This window comes from Martes martes, assembly GCF_963455335.1.
Source record: "Martes martes genome assembly, chromosome: 6".
Taxonomy (NCBI): Eukaryota; Metazoa; Chordata; class Mammalia; order Carnivora; family Mustelidae; genus Martes; species Martes martes.
The window spans coordinates 90,033,532-90,056,252 of NC_137893.1; the positions used below are offsets into that span (position 1 = coordinate 90,033,532).

Here is a 22,721-nt window from a genome sequence, read left to right on the forward strand (position 1 = left end):
TCTGGCCCCTCACCCCAGGGGCGGTGAGTCCCACTGTGGGGGGGGGGCGTTGGGAGGCAGAGACTGAGCCCCTAGATCTAGGCAAGGAGTGCAAACACCCTACACCCCCCAGACTACATTCCCCCCTCCCCTGCAGCCCCAGGGATCATTCTGCTTTAGCCACGGGTGAGGGGAACAGGTGAGCCTGTTCTGTGAGTGCCCTCGTGAGCCCGGGTGGCGCGTGGGCGGCAGTGTGGGGACAACTGAGCATGAGGGGTGTGCTAAGGCCTCAGGAGCAGGCGGCCTCCCTCTGCAACTCATCAGCACCCAAGGCCTAAATTTACTGCCTCCACTCCCCCGCCCGCTGGCTCTGACCTCATTAGGCTCCTGTCCCTTTCCCAGGATGGGGAAGAGGAGGAATGAGTCCTTAGTTTGAAGATCAAGATCCCTTGTGGGAGGAGGGAAAGTCCTGAGGGTGGGGGAAGGGGAGATGGGGCACAGAGCTTAATATAGTCACAGGGCAGGAGGAAGATGTCAGCTCCTATTACACCTGCCACCTCGCCCCCATCATATGACCCAGCTCCCTCTGGCCAGGCGTGGGCAGGGTGAGAAGCGCTTTGGTCCTGGGAAGGGCTAGGGGCTGCTTCCCCACCCCCCAGCTCAGCTGGGTGGTCCTGACTTGAAGGGAGGGGAGGGAAGAGAAGGAGTCTCCAGCACTGATCCCAGCATGGATGCCAAAGGGACCAGTCCCTCTGATCCACACGGTCCCCCACCTCCCTCCTTCACCCTCAGATTCATGGTCCCAAATGATGGCACACCTGTGGGCAGAGCCCCAAGCCAGATTAAGGGGCTCGAGAGTCAGGATGCAAAGTTGCTGTGAAAATAAGTTTCAAGACAAGCCCTTCCTGCCTAGAAGGAGACGGGGGAGACACAGTCCTGTCCTGGGGGAGCCTTAGTGTGACGAAACAGTCAGGGAAAATCCCCTCTGCTGGGCTTCCTGTGTGACCCTGGGCATTCACCTTGACATTTCAGAGCCCAAGTTTTCTTGTCCATGAAGGGGCAAGTCTGCCACATCCCTCAGAGGTGCTCCGTGCTTGCCTGGCAGGTAGCAGAAGCTGAATAAAAGGTCATTATTCCTCTGTAGTGGGGGCTTTTGGTGGAAAAAATCATCGCCTTTGGTCTTTAACGGGGGATTACATTAGCATCCTGGACACGCACTATTCCCACCTGAAGACGGGTCATCTCTGGAAGGTCTGGCTGCCCTGACACGCCTCCACAGTCTCCCCTGGCAGCCCCAGGCTTGGCATTTATAGTCAACAAATATCTGGAAAGTCAGCCACACAAGTGGCCCCAGGCCTGAGGACACAGGTGCACCATGGGACAAGGCATCCACCCTAGAAGACGCTCTCCTATGGCTGGCTTCTGGTCATGGACTGCCTGAAAATCAGTTTTTCAAATTTACTTTTTATCGAGGTGTTAAGATTTGTGCAACAAATCGCACAAATCTTAAGGGTAGAGCTTGGCGAATTTGTGCATATGTACATGCCTGTGTAGACCCGGCCCATATCAAGCTTAGTGAATTCGTGCATATGTACATGCCTGTGTAGACCTGGCCCATATCAAGCATGCAGTATTACCAGCACCCCAGGAGGCTCCCTCAAGCCCCAACCAGTCGATCCCTTGCCACAGAGGTAACCCCTGTTCTAACTGGTGTCCCCACAGACTGGCTTTGCCTGTCCTTGAACCCCATACAAATGGATTCCAAGGGCATGCCCTCTGTGTCTGACCCAGTCTGTTCAGTCTGAGGTCTATGCACATTCCTGTGAGTGTTCCTGCAGGTCTTTTTCTTCCTTTTTCATGGCCAAGTAGCCTTCCATTGAGTCCCTCACAGCTCATTTATCTGTTCTTTTGATGGACTTTTGGGTTGTAGAGAGAGAAAAAGAGAGAAAGCACATCCATGTGCACAAACAGGGGTGGGTGGGCAGAGGGACAGGGAGAGAATCTTCAGCTGACTCTGAGCTGAGCGAGGAGTCTGATGCAGGGCTCGATCTCATGACCCTGAGATCACGACCTGAGCCAAAATCAAGAGTCTGACACTTAACCAACTGAGCCATCCAGGCGCCCCTCCACTTCTGATGTAATATGATTACGGCAGCCATAGCATTCTTAGACACGTCTTTTGGTGGCATAAACATGGCGACCCATTCTGGAGAGCACGATTTGGGGATGGATGTGTCATTAAGAACTCCAGGGAGGCACGGAGAGATTAAATGTTACTCTGAGTTCCCCGGATAGATGCAGAGGGTATTCTGCTAAGTGAACTAAGTCAGGCAGAGAAAGACAAATACCATATGATTTCACTTATATGTGGAATCTAAAAAACAAAACAAAGGCGCAAACAAACCAAAACGGATGCATAAATACAGAGACCAAATCGGGGAGGAGGATGGGCAGAAAAGGTGAAAGGGATTAAGAGGTACAAACTTCCAGTTATAAACTAAATAAGTCACGAGGATGGAAAGTACAGCAGAGAGAATATAGCCAGTAGTCAATGATATTGCAGTAAAGTCGTATGGTGACAAATGGTGACTACCGTCTTACATATCATCTTCTTATCTTGGGGAGTACTGGCGTGTTGAGTCACTATGCGGGACACACAAATACGACATTGTCACTCAACTGTACTTCAGTGTTTAAAAATTTAAAAGTAAAAACTTATTGAGCTCCTATCCAAGTCCATGAGCTTTTTTGGGTCCACCGGCCACTCACGGGGGAAGGAGGACAGACACAGAGGCACACCCAAAAGGAACTCCACCAACCTCATCACTGAACCCAGAGCCAGTCATGTGTGTGCGTGTGTGTGTGTGTGTGTGTGTGTGTGTGTGTGATTATATTCATTTCCTAGGGCTGCCATAACAAACTGTCACAGACTTGGTGGCTTAAAACAACAGGAATTTAATCTCTCATAGTTGAGAAGGCCAGAGTCCGAAACCCAGGCATTGGCAGGCTTTCTTTATTCTGGATGCTCCGAGGGACGGTCTTGCATGTCTCTCCACTGGCTTCCAGTGGTGGCGGGCAGTCCTTGGGGTTCCCTGGCTTCGAGCTGCCTCTCTACCATTTCTGCCTCCTCTGCTCCTGACCTTCTTCCCTGTATGTCTCTGTGTCTCCAATTTTCTCTCTCCCTAAGAGAACAGTAGTCACTGGATTTAGGGTTCTCCCTTAATCCACTGAGATATCATCTCAACCTGAATACATCTACCCAGACTCTTTTTCCAATGAAGGTCAAGTTCCCAGATACTGGGGGTTAGGACTTCAACCTCTCTCTGGAGGGACACATTCTCCCAACAAGTGATTATGACTCAGCGCGTTTGTATGTGAGTGTACATGAGTGTATGTGTGGGTGTATAAAGCAAGAGGGAGCACAGTGTGTGTGTGCACGTGCTTGCCAGGGCATGTCCACATTGGTGTCCCCGGCTGTGCTTCCGTGGCCGTGGGCACGTGGATGTGAGCCCGTGTGGCGGCGTGCCCCTGTGCGCGGGGCTTTAGGGACCCCGCTGGCCCTGCTGAGGAGGGTGGTAAGGCAGCATGGCGCCCAGCCGCCCAGCTCCTTGCTGTGGCCGAGGACGTGCTTGGGGCTATCGGGGGTGGGCAAGTGGGGCCTTGCCTCACAACTCCCGAGGGTGAGCTGGGCGAAGCAAGGACAAGGCTATTTGCTTAGCTGGGCCAGGGCTGGTAGGCTGAGGAAGTGGCTCTGGGTGGCAACGCCTATTCCCGGGTCCTTTTCCAGTAATGTTCCTAGAAAGCCCCTCCACCCAAGCTCCCATTCCCCTGCTCAGCATCTGCCTGGATGGGGAGGCTCTGACTGACTCATACCCTCTCTGGGCTGGAAGCCAGTCCTCACCTCCCGCCCTGCCAGGCAGGTAGGGGTGGGGCAAGTAGCCAGCCCCTCCCAGGCCCCGCCCCCAGGCCCCACTACGACCCAGTCAGCCACCAAGCCCAGCCTAAGGCCCTGCAGGGGGAGAGAGAAAGAGGCAAGTACATGTTTAGGTTAAGGCCCGGAATGAGGGCTGCTAATCTCCCAGGACAGTTCTTTTAGGCAAACCCCCCACCCAGAGACAGGGCATGGCAGCGTCTTCTCCATAGTCGTGTTGGCTTAGGGCCTGCTCGGAGCCACCGATCTCATTTAACCCTCCCAACCAAGTTTAAATGGGGTTCTCCTCATCCCCATTTTACAGATGTTATTGCAGGTGTCCTAAGGAGTTAAATGGCCTGTCTAAAATTATACACATGTGTTTACGTCTGTCGGCATTTTTTTACTCTCCCTGGAAATCCACACCCTACCTGCTCCTCCTCGCTCAGACCACAGCTGCTCTCATGGCAGCCCACCTGCCCACCAAGCAAGCCCCCTCCAAGTGTGATCTTGTTCCCACCCTTCCCCAGGAAGACCCCCTGGCCCATGGGGTGGCCGGACAAATTGGGGGGTAGTCTATCCTTCTCCTCCCACCCTCCTGGACTTCTCTGCAGTGTCCTGGTTTTGGCTTTGGTGCAGCCATGAGTTTACTGCCTCTCTGAGAATGCTGGCGGGTCTGTGTGCGCACGTCTGGAGGGTGGGGCTGTCTGGGCTCGCAGGTGTAGCTCCAGCAGGGTCTGCCCGTTGGAGACACAGGAGGGCAGAGGGCAGAGCTGCGGTGGGATGTGCATTGCACAGGTTGTATCTGTGAGTGTGCCTAGGCACATATGTGTCAGCCCCTGAGGGTGTTCATGTTTGGGTGTCTGTGGCGTGACTCCCCTCTTCTCTCCCTTTACCATAGAACTGCCACCATCCTCCGTTTCCAGATTCCTGGCCCCCAGGTAAGAGCCTGGTAAAAGCAGCCTACATCTGGGGACAGAGACACCTGAGTGTGAGGCCCCGCCTGCTCTGGCCACGGGAGCCCTTGAGCTGGCCCCACCCAGGCAGCGGGAGTGTCCTCATCCAATGGGATGGGGTGACACGGAGGAGGAGGCAGCCCTGCAGCTTCTCCCTGCCCCGGGAATACAGGGAGCACCCGGCTCCATACATGGGAGGCTCATTACCCCAGCACTCAGTGGTTTGGAGCAGGGGCGGGGGGGGGGGTCATGCCAGGACTTGGCACATACTACAAAGTGTGGGGGGCACCCCCAGCACTCCCGCCCGCCGCTGGCGGGGGGAGGGGCTGTGACGTTCGGTGGCCTCATGCTGCTGAGAGGAAGTAGCTAATTGCCGACCTGATGACTGGGCAGACTGAGGAATGGGGTGATGATGCCACTCACGGAAGCGGGCGCCCCAGCACAAGGAGGGGGCCCTGCAGGGACGGGGTGGGCCAGGCCAGCGCTCTGCAGAGGCTGAGGTGGTTGTGGCCAAAGGAGCAGGGGGTGGGGGGTTGTTGAGGCTGGGACCGTGGGAAAGGACTTCTCCCCAGCTTCCCTCAGCTTTAAGGGAAAAGAGTTGAGAGGCCCCAGGGGATGAAGGGATTCGAGAAGGGGCCACAGGGGGTGGACAGGGAGGAGATGGTGGCAGAGGCTTCTTTACTCCCCTCCCACCAACACCCCCCAACCTTCCCGAGTTTCCCACACTTGCCCTTGGCCACTCTTTGGCCCCTGTGGCCCTAGGCTGGTGAGGAAGGAGGGAGTAGGTGTAGGGCTCTTTTCACCATAAGACCCCCGCCGCCGGCACCGGGGCATAAACAGTATACCTGGCGGTACCCAGTCTGCTGAAGACCAGGGCATCCAGAAGGGGTGAGACGTCACATGTCCTTGAGACCGGAAGAGCAGGTGCTTTGGACAGAGAGAATGGAACAGGCAAAGGCTGGGCAGTTGGCTTTAGTGAGGCTAATGGAGGATGGGGCTTGGCTGCCATGGTTATGGGGAGGGGGGGGGCAGGGCCCTTCTGTACTGAGAGCCACACTGTCCCCTCCTGGCACAAACTGAGTAACCAGACTTAGAGCTTCTCCCACAATGCTGGCCACAGCCTCTGGCCACCGCAGGCCTTTTGCCTCGACTGCCAGAGGAAGGACCAAGTCAGGAGCTACACAGGATTGGGGGCCCCACCCCCCAAATCCCCAGGTGCATCCACCCGAGAGAACCTGCCCACCCTGAGCGCCAAAAACCAGGACCTATCCAACTGTAGGTCAGTGCTCCGGGCCCTTAGCGCCCCCTGTGGGCAGGGAACTACACTAATGGAGGGAGGCCCTCCACCTGCCTGAGGGAGGAGACAGACACGCCCCCCACCAAAGCACACGGGCCTTGCCTGAGGGTAAGCCCGGTGGTGCTGCGATGAAGGGGACTCAGACATTGACCTACTTGCTCCAGTCTGAAATTCGGCTCGTCCTCGGGAAGATCCCACTCCGATGGAGACGTGTTCTATCATCAAAGCTCCATTCTGAAGGGAGAAAGAGTACGGGGCTTCAAGAAACTTCGTCTGAGGGTAGAGACACGCGGCCCCATAGAATCCTTCTGGAGCCCTCAATCTGTTGCAAACATGGATTAGACATTTCAGTGACTTCAGTACTGCTAGAAAAAATTACAAGATGTCCAGTTAAATTTGAATTTCAGATAAACGACGAATAATGTTTTAGTATAAGTATAGCCCATACAACATATGGGGCGTACTTATACTAAAAAAAGTATCCATTGCTTATTTGGAATTCAAATTTAACCGGACTTCCTGTATTTTTATTTGTCAAAGCTGACAAGTCTAGATGCGTCCAATCTAAGGGAAGAAGAAAGGGGAAGGACCCCCAGACACCAAAACGCAGGTAAACATCACAGCGTGCTCCAGCTCAGGAGAGTGGTGGTGGGGCGGGAGGGGAGTCCTGGGGCGCTGGCTCGCAGCAGTTTAAAATTCCTTCCAGGCCAGATCCCTAATCCCTTGGTGCACAATGGCCGCCTTCTCCCCCACCGCCTGCGCCCACGCCCTCCCCCGCGGGGCCGTGGCAGTGCCACCACGGGCCTCTTTAAGTCCCTTTGAAGCCGGCAGAGCCCCGCGCCGCGGGAGGCCCCGCCGCTATGCCAGCTATGCCAGCTATGTCCCTACCGCCGGCCACCACTGCTCCCCATTAATGCTGGCTAATCTGGCTAATAAATAAACTCCCCTCCCAGCCTCAGCCCCCCACTGGCTCCTCCCCGCCCCCCCAAGAATTGATTTCAGGGACCAGGTAAAACATGGGTCCCCATTCCCTTTTGCTGTCTTTCTCTGTCTCCTTTTTTTTTTTTTCTTTCGCCCTCCTAGACCTATTGCCCAACTCTGACGGAATTTGGGGTCTCTGCCTCGCGCTTTGCATCTTCATCTCTTTCAGCCCACCTGCGCGCGGGGAGCGGGCCACATGGCTAGGTGCAGGGACACCACTCAATGCCCCGGGAAGATCCGCGGGACCGGAGAGCGCCCCCTGGAAGCCAGGGGAGGCGCGGGTCACGCCTCCTCCTGGCCACGCCCTCCCGTCCCCGCGGAAGTGGGGCGCCTGGCGAGCAGCCCCGGGACAGGTGACTCCGCGCCAGGGGAAGGCGATGGCGCCTCCCGCGGCAGGAGTCTTTTCTCCACGGCCTCTGCCGCCCCCTGCGTCCCCACCCAGGCTTCGGAGAGTCTGACTCAGAGCCGAGCTCACATCGCTTTACCTCCTACCACGCACCCGGAGCGCGCGGAGAAATTACAGGATTGCAGGGGCACGGCTAATGCGCTCTAATTACGCACCGCCGCTCTCCTCCGCGGCGCTCTGCTGCGCTGGGCCAACGCGCCCTAATTAGGCCGCCCTTCCCCGGTCCCAGAACCCGTCCCCTGTCCCCAGTCCCCAGGAGCCCGCGCGTTGGCTTTGCCCGCCGACGCCTCCAGTCGCTTTCCTAGACTGCCCCAGAAGAGAGCCCTGAGATCCCACCTGTGATGGAGAGAGGGGAGGAGCGGAACTTGGAAATCCGAGCCTCAAGGGTCAGAAAGCGGCCCCGCCCCTCCCTCGCGTGAGCGGATAGCCCTGAGTTGTCTGTCCGTAAGGGACAGGGGACTCCGAGAGTGGGGAGGAGGCAGGACCCGTTTCGTTGACAAGGACACTGAGGCCCGTGGAAAGTAACTGCCCAGGGAAGGGCACCACGGCCAGAGTATCCCCATTTTGGCCCTGAGGCACAGAAAATTGAAAGCTGTCGATGGGAAGGCCACCCAGCCAGAACTCCCAGCGCGGCTTATTTCAGGGCTTGCGACCCACCCCACAGGCTCCTTCTTCTGACAGGGAAATTACCCTCCCACCAGGAAAGGTGATACCCCCATCGCAGACCTGGAACCCCCCTGGGAGGCCAGAAGGCCCACCAGCTGTGGCCTGTGGGTCAGAAGGGAGCTAGTGAGGAGGGGCTAAAAAGTCTTGCATCCCAGGGAGGGTGGGAGAGGCCCTGAGACCCAGAAGCCAGGCCCTGTAGGGCGGCAGGAGGAGCAACTTGGCTGTCAGCTTCTTTATCCAAACCAGGCTCCATTTCCTCTATCAGGAATTCTTTCCCGATGTCCAGGGGGTTGCAGACGCGTGGCCTCGGGCCAGGTTTAATCTTTAGTGAGGTTTTGTTTGGCCTGCAATGAGTATGTGGTTGTTGTTGTTTTTTTTTTAATTGAATATGAGAGCTGACAGTGTGAGCTGTCTGATTGCCCTCCCCATTGACAAAGGTCAGTGTTGTTAAACTAGTCCCCAAAGGCATTTGGGTTTGAGACCCCTGACTGAGACCAGTCCACTTGGCCTTGCCTTTAACCTTTCCTCAAGTGCCAGGATTTTTGTCTGCACTAATGCCACCCCCTGGTAGTCTGCACGTTTCTTGGTAAGCCTGCCCAGGTGAGTGACCCTGGGAGCCCTTCTTTAGACTTCCCACATGCGGTGGTTGGGGAGCTGCACATGCCTCTGGAAACCCCTTTTGTACCCCATTTTTTTTTCATCTTCAGTTTCAATCTGCGCCTTAGGTGTGCCTTCCTCAGCAGGGATGACAACTGCTTTTCTGCCATGAAACTAAAGTTTCCTTGAGGGCAGGATATTAGATCTCTCCCTTTAGTCTAGGATCTTACTGAGGGCTAGGGGACTGGGGTGTGGAGGTAGTACCCTCCATCACAGGAAGCTCCCCTAGGGCAGGGCAGTCTCCCCCCTCAGACTAGGGCTCTCTGAGGGCAGGGCTGTGTCTCCCCCCTCAAACTGGGGCTCCCTGAGAGCAAGGCTGTGTCTCCCCCTGAGCCTGGAGCTCCTTGAAGGCATTGGGTTCTCTCCTGAGATGGGGCCTTTGCACCCCACCCCAGCCCTCTGGCTCTGGCAACACCCAGGCATTCCTCCCAGGACACCGTTTGTCATGCTTTGATGAATGAAACCTACTAAGAATAACTCAGTCCTTGTAGTTTCTAAAGGACAAAGGTGTGGAGTGAGGGAAGAGCTGGTGACTTTGGGGGTCGGGGGGAAGATGGACATACTCATTCATCCAACAGCATTTTTCCAGGTGCCCATCTGGACACTGAGGGGAGACACAGTGAGTGCCACAGGGCCCCCTACTGTGCCCTTTCTGCTGTTGTCCGTAGGGGGGTGTCCACAGGACCCCTGAGACTGAAATCCCCACCCCCTTCTTCACAGCTTTCCCACCCCAGAAGTCATCACATGGAAGCCACCCAGCCCTGTCCATGCCTGGCACAAGCTCCCTCTGCTTGGAAATCAGGTGTTTGGGGACAGGGGCTGCCTCCAGCGGGTCACAGGCTATGGGGTGGGGGAGGACCACTGGAGCAGCTTCCTCCTTCTATGGACACCTGTCAGAGTGACCATGGGAGAATGTAGAAGCAGTCTCAACCTGGCAGGAGGGCCTTTGGTGCTCTGAGTGGGGAAGCGGGTGCGAGTGACCCAAAGGATGAATCCCTGTCCCTTGCTCCCTCTCCACACTTCCTCCCTCATCCTGCCCCTTCCCACTTCAAGACCTCAGGCCTCCAGTTAAGAATCAAACCACCTTTCCAGGGGCGCCTGGGCAGCTCAGTTGGTTAAGCATCTGCCTTTGGCTTGGGTCATGATTCCAGGGTCCTGGGATTAAGCCCCACATCGGGCTCCCTACTCGGTGGAGAGCCTGCTTCTCCCTCTCCCTCTGCCTGCCATTCTAGTACTTGGGCTCTTTCTCTCTCTCTCTCTGTCAAATAAATAAATAAAATCTTTAAAAAAAAAAAAAAGAAAAAAAAAGAAAGAAAAGAAAAGAAAGAGTTGAGCCACCTTTCCAATGCAATTCTTCTTGCAGGCCCTTCACAGGGGGCCCGTGGAGTGGGGAGGCTGTGACCTTAACCCACTTCTCTGGATGGGGCCTTCCTGGCACCCCACCCCTAACTGCCACCTCCCGAGAGGGATATTTCAGCCTGGTCTTGGCAAGAACATCAGCCTATGAGCCAGGTGGCCTTGTATGGTACCAGCTCTGCCACTGATCCCACTGTGACCTTGAGAAGCCATGTGCTCCTCTGGGCCTCAGTTTCCCCATATGTAAAGGGACTTTTGTCCAGTTTCCATGGTTTTTAAACCTTTCTTCCCCCCCCCCAAATAATGGATCCTTCTGTTTAAATAGTAATTTCAGTGGCATCTCCACTAGTAACACAGAAAATGTTTGGGGTTCTATGGTCAAAATAGGAGTGGGGGCCCAGAACCCCAGTCCATCACACACACACACACACACACACACACACACACACACACACACAGAGCGAGAGAGAGAGATCAGCTTCAGGGCACTCCAGAGAGCATACCTCATAAACCTCTGAACCCTGAAATACTTCCCTTGCAAGCATTCTGGGATCTTCCCATGGCTGAGAGCTCTCGAACTGGGCTCTGAGCATGAAGCAGTGATTGTGGGCCTTCCGGGTGTAGGGACCAGGGCCCCCGGAGTAACAGGGCAAGGAGCTCTAACAGATAGCGGGTGTTCTCTCAACACTGGGTAAGTCCAGTGACACTGGGCAGGGGCCTGGGTCCAAAGCAGGATCTATCAAATGCTCACCACCCTCCTTACCCACCCCTGCCACACCCCAGCCAGAAGTCAGGGGGCTTCTCTGGTGCTGGGCCCCTCAGCTGGAGGGAGGGCGGGATGCGTGGAGATGGAGAGGGCCCTTCCCCAGTAGGATGGGCAGCACTACGGCAGGAGCCTCTGCAGCTATTTTCTGGAATCCCTCTCACTATATCTAGGATGAGGAGAATGGAAGGAATGGGGGCTGGTAAGGGCCCCTCAGTGGCTGAGCTGTAGGGGGCTGGGCACCAGAAAACCCAACTGGCATTTTGTACCCCACTGCAGGAGACCCAGGGAACCCCCCAACACCACTGAGGCTGCGAGTGCGAGAATTTGGTGCCAACGGGGAAGGCAGGTGGGAGGGGGCCCATCAGGCACTGGTAAGAGGAAGGCCAGGGGCGCCTGGGTGGCTCAGTGGGTTAAGCCTCTGCTTTTGGCTCGGGTCATGATCTCAGGGTCCTGGGATCGAGCCCCACATCAGGCTCACTTCTCATCAAGGAGCCTGCTTCCTCCTCTCTCTCTGCCTGCCTCTCTGCCTACTTGTGATCTTTGCCTGTCAAAAAAATAAATAAAATCTTTAAAAGAAAAAAAAAAAAAGAGGAAGGCCAGATGAGGAGGGGAGCGGGTGCCATAGAGGGAAGAAAGATGGCGCCAAAAAGAGGCAGGACTGGGCATGGGGTCCCAGCACAGGGCAGCAGGATGGATCCCTCCAGAATGGGAGAACTGCCAAAGTACCCAGCCCCTCCTCGCCAACAGATAGACCGTGCTCAGCAGTGCTGAGAAAGGCTTGTGTTCAGCCCAGCCACCCAGGGTCACCAGGCAAAGGAGTGCAGTCCCCTCACTGACACCCCCAGGCGCACCTGCCCAGCCCTGGAGAGACCAATTTTCCCGATTTAGGGAACCTTACCATCCTCTATCCCAAACACCCACACACTGGCATTTGTCCCCTGGAGACTTCACTGCCTTGGCCTTGGAAACTCCTGGATCTCTGTTCTGGGCCAGGCACAGCTCCGGGCACTGGGGCTTCAGGAGTGGAAAAATCAGCCAAAGTCTCTGCCCTCATGGTACTCACATGCTAGGGAGGGATGACCGCTGAGCAACAAGTCAGAAAAGACAAACGTTCAGGGCACCTGGGTGCCTCAGTTGGTTAAGCGACTGCCTTCGGCTCAGGTCATGATTCCAGGGTCCTAGGATCGAGTCCCACATTGGGCTCCCCCTGCTCTGTGGGGAGCCTGTTTCTCCCTCTTCTGCCTGCTACTCCCCATCTTGTGCTCTCTGTGTGTGTGTGTTAAATAAATAAATAAAATCTTAAAAGAAAAAAAGAAAGAAAGAAAGAAAAAACGAAAGTTCAGGTTGTGGTAGGACTATAGGAGGGGAGAGGGTTGGGGTGGCTGGGGCAGTTTCAGATGGCGTCATCGAAGACCATCTTCACGGTGAAGTGACATTTGAGGGGAGACCTGAACTCTGAGAAGCCAGTCAGGCTTCAGAACCAAAAGGAGTCCAAAAATATACAATATTTTCAAATAGAAAAGAACAGGAATCCACAAACATTGAAGGGCAGGGAAGTGAGGGATGTTTGGGGGCCTCTGCTGTGTGTCTGGCCCGTCAGTAGAATAATCATGTGCACTGTCTCCCACCGCCCGCTTCAGAACCCTGTGTGTCAAACAGTATTATTTTCATTTTATAGATAAGAAATATGAGGCCCAGAGAAGTTACTGTTTCACTTGTTTAATAGGATATATTGAGTTTTAGCCTCTAACACCATAATAAATACCACAGGGGCCCTGCCCTGTCAGAGCCTCCAGTCTGTGAGAACACAGAGGTGGATCGGGGAGGGCTTCCTGGAGGAGACCATGTCTCAGCTGAGTCTGAAAAGATGAGGAAGTGAGGAGAGGGGCCAGGGGGGCTAGCACCAGCGGCAGGGTGACCTGCGGACAAAATTAAAGGACTGGGGGGGGGGGGCTGCCCACTTGCCGGGTCAGCTCCCCGAGGGTCTAGGGTGGTGAGGGAGGAACCTGTAGGCAGACAAGGGCAGGAGGGCAGACGGGACGGCCTGGTAGGGCTATTAGGCAAGGCAGGTCTGGTGGGACCTCTTTCAAGGCTGTGATGACCTGGCTACCCACCAAGGGACACAATTATTAATGGCAAAAGACGGCTGCGAGCCAACAGCAAGGCCTGGTTGGACAAGACACACATGTTCACACACTCCACACCCACAGACCCAGATGCATGTGGGCGTGCCACACACGTGCACACATGCACCTCGCCCACTCCTAGAGCTGTATTGACGAGGGCTGTGGAAAGGCACAGGACAGGGGGTCAGAGATCACAGGACAGTGTGGCTCCATCCTAGTGTAGGCCTCAGGCCCTAGGCACCTCTTTCTGGAGCCCCAGGGTAGATGATGCTCCAAACCCTCCCCCGCCCAAGCTCTCAAGCCCCTTGCCTTCCCTGTCACCCCCTCCCCCATACACTCTGAGATCTCACCTGCCAGTACCTTGTCCAAGATGGGCCGACAGGACGTTCGAACTCCCTGCCGGTCACATTTACGGGGAATACAGCCCTGCACATCACAGCCAGCAGCAGAATCTAGACTCAGAACAGACCCTGCTGGACTGGAACAAACAGGCCATGTCAGAGATGAGCGTTTGTACCCCAACACAAGGACTCCAACGCAAGGTCAGATGCCAAACAGCTCAGACACAGGCTGGGGGGGGGGCACAAGTAAGATCGATTTGGGGGAACATTCCTGGGAAGCGACTTGTCCCTTAGGGAGCAATGAATATGCAGATCTGAGCTGTGCTAGTGGAAGGACAGCAGCCAGCTGGAAGAGAGGGGGGCAGCCGCCAGGCTCCGAGCTGGCCAGACCATTCAGGAGCCGTGGGTCCAGACCTGGAGATCTCTCCCTGAAGGGGACACTGACAGAGTGACAGGGCGGGAAAGGATCTAGAAACCGCATCATAGGAGGAACTACCACGAGGATGTTTAGCCCCCAAAACAAAAGACTCCGGCATCTGGGAGGTTCCCGCTCTAGCCACAGCCTTTGCCTACTGGCAACCTTCTTGTGCCTAGTTAAGCTACAGCTCCACTTCCTCGGGGAGGCTTTTTCTGACCTCTCTGGCAACCATGTCCCACGGTTATATGCTCTGTCTGCCACCCAGCCCTGGTCTCGGGGTAGCACTTACCAGAAGTAGCTTTACCTATGTCAGTGTTCTCTTTGTGCCGTCTCCCTAAGAAACTGTAAGCAGTGTGAGGTTAAGGGCCCTATGTGCTATTGCTGTTGCTATTGTTTTCCTCGTATCTGGCCCATTGTAGGAGCTCCATAAACATCCACAGAGGGAGGAAAGAGGTGCCTTGAACCGTCTGAGGGCTGCTGTATGTAGGTTCTCCAGGGCCAGAGGGAGCAGGAGCACCAGCAGAAGGTCAGCCTAGGGAGTCAGATTTCAGATCATCAATAGTAAGGTTTTAGAAGTCAGATGGTCACAATGTGGACCAGGCTGCCTCCGAAGACGGTGTTTCTCTGGATGGGTTTAAGCAGAACCAGGAGGAGCACATGTCAGAGGTGCTATTATGTGAATGAATGAATGAATGAATGAGGATGATTACTACTGAGTATTCATACATGAGTAGGAGGTTGCTGACAGCTGACCTGCGTCTCAGAATTGCATCGGAGTCAGACCCCAGGAGGACAAAGAGCCATGGACCCCGAGACACCCACCACACACACACTTACAGAAAAGCGCACTTCTAATCCATCCAGCAACGCCGGACGTGTCGTGCTGGATAACATTCACAGCAGGGCGAGGACGGAGGTGTCTTGGGAGCAGCTCCATCCTGATTCCCCTCTCACTCTTCCTGAAAAGATCACCCCCTTTGGGCTACTTTCCCTGGGGCTGACCCCTTGGCATGAATCTGTCCTGAGGTCAGTGCTCCTGTGGCAGCTTCCTCCTCGGGGCTGGGGATGGGAATGAGAAGGAAGAACTTGGCACCTGGTGTCACCTCTGGCCTGCAAAGGCTGGGGTGGGCAGGGCTGGTGCCCTGGCTCTGAGCTCCGCCTAGCATGTTCGGAAGCCTGAGATGTAGGTCCAGCTCATGCTCATGATCCCTCCCCTCCCTCACCCCCCATCCCCGGCCACTGCTCTGTGAGCTTCCCACGGGAGGAATTGTAGTGTTACCTGCCTCTATCCCACCCCTGGCTCAGAGAAGGGATGGTGAGCAACACAAGGGCCAGGGCCGACAGAGCTGAGATAGAAAGTGGTGTTCTGCTCAGGGAGATGGAGATGGAGCACTTTCTAGCCGGACTGCGGTAGCATCTAGACAGGGACTGGGAAGAACGCACCCTGGGGCCCCTGAGGCTGGGACCAGGTTGGACTTGTCTTCTGTCCGTGCTCTGGGCCTGCCCTGTCTCCAGCAGCCCTGCTGTGGCCAGTGACCCGTCAGTGACTCACAGCCAGCTGTGGACACAGAGGGGAGAAAGTGGCCCCCAGCTGAGCTCATGCGCTCGCAATTAGCCCTCTGTGCTTCCTCACCAGGGAGAGCCTCCCGGCTTCCGCGCACGCACGTCCCAGGCTCCCTTTCGCAACCGCAACGTGCCTCTTGCTGCTTATTTTAGCCTGATGAAGCCTCTTGAAATGTCAGAGCTGGAACCAAGTTGGGATCATGCATGTCAATCCTCCCATTCAACCAGGAGGAAAACGGATATTCAGGAGAGTAAGGGATGTGTTTCAGGGCACATAGCTAATTCACTGAAATTCCATGGCAGGCTTTGGGGACCCAAATCCAGGTGTCCTTAACTCAGAGGGGGCAGTCCACTTCAGCCAGCCCCTGACCACAATTCTGGAACCTCGGAGCCAGCATGCCCAGATTTGAACTCTGATTTGCCCTTTATCACCAGTGAGACTACAAGCAAGTTAGCCTCTCCATAAGTCTGTCTCCTCATCTGTAAAATGAAGCTAACAATGGTACCTACCTCCCAGACTGGTGTGAGGAGCCAATGTGTTAACCTAGCTAAATTTCTGAGACCAGTGCCAGGCACCTGACATGAACTCATGTTAAAGCATGTTAGCTAGCATGCTTAGGTGCACAGTGGAGTCACCAAACCTTGGTTCTTGGTGTGGTAAGTTCAAAGATTAGGTTTTATTGGTTTGCCTGAGGGCGAGCAGATTCCAGGAGGCCAGCTGTATAACCAGGCTTGTGGCAAACCCGTGTATGGTTTCCTGCTGAGGCCGGTGTTGTTGCCAGAAGGAGCAGACAGGGCCCAGAGGCCGCTGGCCTCCTGCTCTGGCAGCCGCCGCCTGAGATCCCAAGATCGCAGACATCACAGCAAGGGCCAGTGGAGATTCTCAGGGCAGCTCAAGCTGGAAGAACGTGGAGAAATGCCCTTTTGAAGGCAAAAATGAGCCTCTGCTCATCTGCGAAACAGGGGAAAGCAGAGCCTCTAATGTGCAGGGTGGTCGCGGGCATGAGCTGGGGGGCGGGGGGTGCTTTATCCAGCATTATCCTCGCCCGCCCTCTTCCTTCCTGCCCCTCACCTGCTTGAGGCCAGTCGTCTCAACTCACAGCAGCGTCTCCTGGACCGCGCTGAATAAATATTAACAAATTCTTCTCCTGCCACGTTCCTCCTTTGCTAGTCACCAAGGCTCTGGCACCTCACACCAGAGGAACTATGGTCCCAGGACATGTACAAGATCCGGGTGGTCTCATTCCAGCCCCGGAGATGCTTGTGGGATGGATGACTCGGTGAATTAGTGAGTGGAGCAATTCCCAGAACCTCCCAAAAACTCACCCTGAGCTTTCAACATTGGGCAACATTCTGGTTGCCCCAGAGCCCCAGCCACAAACAACCTCTGAGGAATGGCTGCTCTTCAGTTGTCTCAGCCCTCGTCAGCACTCATCTCTCCTGAACACAGCAATCTTTCTCGGCCCCCACCCTCCGCCACCGGCAAGACTGGACAACCAGGTATGTTTGCAGCCTCCTCCAGCAACAGTGCTGGAGGTCACAACCAGCTTATTGCCCATAACCACTGCCCACAAGCCTGGTGATCAGTCTTGAGCCCTGTCCTACTCTCCAAGTCACAGCAGTCCCCCATCCACCTCACCAGCCTCCTCGGATGGCCTGCATAAGAAAACTGACTCTTCAGCTTGCTCTTGCAACTCCTCTGATCACTCATGGTGCTCTCCAAGTCCTAGCCCTTGCTCTGCTGGCCCCAGCTGGTCCCTACCCATGAAGTCCTGCTGTGAGTGGCCCTTTCCTCACCAGGAACATCACCTACTGTCTGGTCTCCTGTCCATCAGGGCAGACTGAAACTCCACAGGTTGGGAAGCCAGCCAGAACCAGCTGGGAGTTTGTGCCCCTTTGAAGACTGGGACACTGAACACTAGTTCTGTCCTCAGATGGCAGGTGATGGTTTGGTTCCAGCTTTTTCTCCATCACCTACTGTTCAGGCCTCTGGATGGTACAGAAAGCAGTAGGGCCACTAGTGGTCCCTACAGACCAACCAGAGGATTCCAAAAATATCCAAACTGGAAGATCCTGAGGCATCACCCAGTCTAGTGGAGATACTCCTAGAGCATTTGAAAATGTGTTAGTCTTTTTTATTTTAACAATGATGAGAGGTGGTCTGGCAGTGGGTGCCATGGGCCAGAGATGCTAAATATCCCACAATGCACAAGGCAGTTTGCACAATGAAGAATTATACTCCTCTGTCCATTGATAGATGAATGGATAAAGAATGCATGAGATATGAATGTAAATGGGCTAAGTGTCCCACTCAAAAGACACAGGGTATCAGATTGGATAAAAAAAAGCAAGAACCATCAATATGCTGTCTGCAACAGACTCATTTTAGACCCGAAGACACCTCCAGATGTAAAGTGAGGGGATAGAAAACCATTTTTATGGTTTTATGATTTTTATGATGTCCATGTTAATGGACATCAAAAGAAAGCTGGGGTGTCAATCCTTATGTCAGACAAATTAGATTTTAAACCAAAGACTGTAATAAGAGATGAGGAAGGACACTATATCATAATTATAGGGTATATACAACAAGAAGATCTAACAATTATAAACATTTATGCCCCTAACATGGGAACAGCCAATTATATAAGCCAATTAATAACAAAATCAAAGAAACACTTCAATAATGCTATAATAATAGTGGGGAACTTAAACACCCTTTGCACTGCAATGGACAGATCATCTAAGCAGAAGACCAACAAGGAAATAAGGGCTTTGAATGACACACTAGAACAGATGGACTTCACAGATATATTCAGAACATTCCATCCCAAAGCAACAGAATACACATTCTTCTCGAGTGCACATGGAACATTCTCCAGAACAGATCACATCCTGGGTCACAAATCAGGTCTCAACAGGTACCAGAAGATTGGGATCATTCCCTGCATATTTTCAGACCAAAATGCTTTGAAACTGGAACTCAATCACAAGAGGAAAACTAGAAAGAACTCAAATACTTGGAGCTAAAAGTGCCCTACTGAAGAATTAATGGGTCAACCAGAAAATTAAAGAAGAATTTTAAAAATTCATGGAAACAAATGAAAATGAAAACACAACTCTTCAAAATCTTTGGGATGCAGCAAAGACAGTCCTAAGAGGGAAGTATATAGCACTATAAGCCTTTCTCAAGAAACAAGAAAGGTCTCAAATACACAACCTAGCCCTACACCTAAAGGTGCTGGAGAAAGAACAGCAGATAAAGCCTAAACCCAGCAGGAGAAGAGATCAGAAATCAATGAAATAGAAACTAAAGGAACAGTAGAACAGATCAATGAAACTAGGAGCTGGTTCTTTGAAAGAATTAATAAGATTGATAAACCCCTGGCCAGACTTCTCAAAAAGAAAAGAGAAAGGACTCAAATAAATAAAAATCAAGAATGAAAAAGGAGAAATCACAACCAACACTGAAAAAATACAAACAATTATAAGAATGTATTATGAGCAACTGTATGCCGACAAATTAGGCAATCTGGAAGGAACGGATGCATTCCAAGAGATGTATAAACTACCAAAACTGAAACAGGAAGCAATAGAAAACCCAAACAAACCCATAACCAGCAAGGAAATTGAAGCAGTAGTCAAAAATCTCTGAAGAAACAAGAGCCCAGGGCCAGCTGGCTTCCCAGAGGAATTCTACCAGACATTTAAAGAAGGATTAATACCTATTCTTCTGAAGCTGTTTCAAAATAATCAAAATGGAAGGAAAACTTCCAAACTTTTTTTATGAGGCCAGTATTACCTTGATCCCAAAATCAGACCAAAACCCCACCACAAAGAATTACAAACCAATATCACTGAGGAACATGGATGCAAAAATTCTCACCAAAATACTAGCCAATAGGATCCAACAGTACATTAAAAGGATTATTCACCATGACAAGTGGGATTTATTCTTGAACTGCAAGGTCGGTTCAACATCCGCGAATCAATCAATGTGATACATAAATAAAAGAAAGGACAAGAACCATATGATCCTCTCAAGAGATGCAGAAAAAGCATTGACAAAGTATAGCATCCTTCCTTGATTAAAACTTTCCACAGTGTAGGGATGGAGGGTACATACTTCAGTATCATAAAGGCATCTATGAAAAACCCACAGTGAATATCATTCTGAATGGGGAAAAACTGAGAACTTTTCCCCTAAGGTCAGGAACACGGTAGGGCTGTCCACTATTACCACTGCTGTTCAACATAGTACTAAAAGTCCTAGCCTCAGCAATCAGAGAACAGAAAGAAACAAAAGGCACCCGAATTGGTAAAGAAGAACTTGAACTCTCACTCTTTGCAGGTGACATGACACTCTATGTGGAAAACCCAAAAAACTCCCACCCAATATTGTTAGAACTCATACAAGAATTCAGCAAAGTGGCAGGATATAAAAACAAATACACAGAAATCAGTTGCAGTTCTATACACCAACAGCAAGACAGAAGAAAGAGAAATTAAGGAGTCTATCCCATTTATAATTGCACCCCAAATAATAAGATACCTAGGAATAAACCTAACCAAAGAGGTAAAGGACCTGTACTCAGATAATATAGAATACTCATGAAAGAAATTGAGGAAGACACAAAGAAATGGAAAAATATTCCATGCTCATGGGTTGGAAGACCAAATATTGTGAAAATATCTATGCTATCTAGAGCAATCTATACATTCAATGCAATCTCTATCAAAATACCATCAGCTTTTTTCACAGAACTGGAACAAATAATCCCAAAATTTGTATGGAACCAGAAAAGACCCCGAATGGCCAGAGGATGTTGAAAGGGAAAATCAAAGCTGGTGGCATCACAATTCAAGAATTCAAATTCTATTACAAAGCTGTAATCATCAAGACTGTGTGGTACTAGCACAAAAACAGACACATAGATAAATGGGACAAAATAGAGAACCCAGAAATGGACCCTCAACTCCATGGCCAGCTAATCTTCAACAAAGCAGGAAAGAATGTCCAATGGAAAAGACAGTCTCTTCAACAAATGATGTTCGAAAAATTGGACATCCACATGCAGAAGAATGAAACTGAACCACTTCCTTACACCATACACAAAAATAGACTCAAAATGGATGAAAGACCTAAATGTGAGACAGGAACCCATCAAAATCCTAGAGAACACAGGCAGCAACCTCTTTGACCTCAGCCACAGCAACTTCTTCCTAGATACTCCAAAAGCAAGGGAAACAAAGGCAAAATGAGCTACTGGGACTTCATCAAGATCAAAAGCTTTTGCACAGCAAAGGAAACCATGGATAAAACCAAAAGACAACCAACAGAATGGGAGAAGATATTTGCAAATGACATGTCAGATAAAGGGCTAGTATCCAAAATCTATAAAGAACTTATCAAACTCAACACCCAAAGAACAAATAATCCAATCAAGAAATGAGCAGAGGACATGAACAGACATTTTTGCAAAGAAGACATCCAGATGGCCAACAGACACATGAAAAAGTGCTCCACATCACTTGGCATCAGGGAAATACAAATCAAAACCACAGTGAGATACCACCTCAAACCAGTCAGAATGGCTAAAATTAACAAGTCAGGAAACGACACGTGTTGGCGAGGATGCAGAGAAAGGGGAACCCTCCTACACTGTTGGTGGGAATGCAAATTGGTGCAGCTACTCTGTAAAACAGTATGGAGGCTCCTCAAAACGTTGAAAATAGAGCTACCCTATGACCCAGCAATCGCACTACTGGGTATTTACCCCAAAGATATAAATGTAGTGATCCGAAGGGGCACCTGCACCCCAATGTTTATGGCAGCAATGTTCACAATAGCCAAACTTTGGAAAGAGCCCAAATGTCCATCGACAGATGACTGGATAAAGAAGATGTTATATATATAGCTACAATGGAATATTATGCAGCCATTAAAAAAACACAAAACACGAAATCTTGCCATTTGCAACAACGTGGATGGAACTAGAGGGTATTATGCTAAGCGAAATAAGTCAATCAGAGAAAGACAATTATCATATCATCTCACTGATACGTGGAATTTAAGAAACAGAGGATTATAGGGGAAGAGACCTAAATAAATAAATAAATAAATAAATAAATAAATAAATAAATAAAACAAGACAAAACCAGAGAGGGAGACAAACTGAGAGACTCTTAATCATAGGAAATAAACTCAGGGTTGCTGGAGGGGTGGGGGGAGGGGTGGGAGGATAAGGTAAATGGGTGATGGACATTGGGGAGGGTATGTGTTGTAAGGAGCACTGGTATCATATAAGACTGATGAATCACAGACCTGTACCCCTGAAGCAAATAATACATTATATGTTAATTAATTGAATTGAAATAAGAAAAATAAATCTCATACAAGAATAAATAAGATATATATATATATAAAAAGAACACATGAGATATACATATATAATGGAATATTATTCAGCCATAAAAAAGAATGTAATTTTGCCATCTGCCATGACATGGATGGAGCTAGCGAATGTAATACCAAAAGAAATAAGTCAGTCAGGAAAAGACAAATACCATACAATTTCACTCATCTGTGGAATTTAAGAAACAAAACAAGTGAGCAAAGAAAAAAGAAAGAGAGAGATAAGCCAAGAAACAGACTCTTAACTATAGAGAACAAACTGATGGTTACCAGAGGGTAGGTGGGATGGGGGAAATAGATAATGGGGATGAAGGAGAGCACTTGTGATGAGCACCATGTGTTGTATGGAAGTGTTGAATCACTACATTGTACACCTGAAACTAATATAACTCTGTTTGTTCACTCTACTGGAAATAAAATAAAGAATTGGACCCCATTCTTCCTTGGAGAAACACAGATTCTAGTTGGAAGTACTTACTGTGCAGTTGTAGTAACTATGAGCCAAACAGAGTAAGGGACTGACCCCAAATTACACAACACATTTGTCTTACAGGTAACCCAATGAGGAGGACCTAGGAATTTTGTTCTTGAGGATTTCATGTCGTCTGTTCTCAAAATCTGCCAGCAGTCACCAAGTTTGAGGCACTATGGGAAAATTGCAAAGACTAATGTGAGACATCAGGAAGGCTTCACAGTGGTGTCATTTGAACTGAGCCTTGAAGGATGGCTCATGGACTTGTGACTCACATAATAGGCAATGGTAGAGCATAAGGACTATTGCCCACAAGTGAAGGTGGCTGAGAAATGAGCACAGGCTTTGGAAAGAAAGCAGAGGAGAATGGGGAGTGACTAGAAAAGTGAACTGGAGCTAGATCACAGTGGAC

At 51.4% G+C, this 22,721-nt stretch overlaps 1 long non-coding RNA gene across 1 annotated transcript; it reads right to left on the minus strand.

The window, feature by feature from the left end:
- Window positions 1-2,915: 2,915 nt before the first annotated feature.
- LOC308344879 lies at window positions 2,916-7,872 on the minus strand. Its single transcript, XR_013967017.1, has 3 exons — window positions 7,609-7,872; window positions 6,298-6,464; window positions 2,916-3,161 (listed from the first exon to the last, which is right to left on the minus strand). It is a non-coding gene; the product is annotated as an uncharacterized lncRNA (long non-coding RNA).
- Between the last annotated feature and the right edge of the window lie 14,849 nt (window positions 7,873-22,721).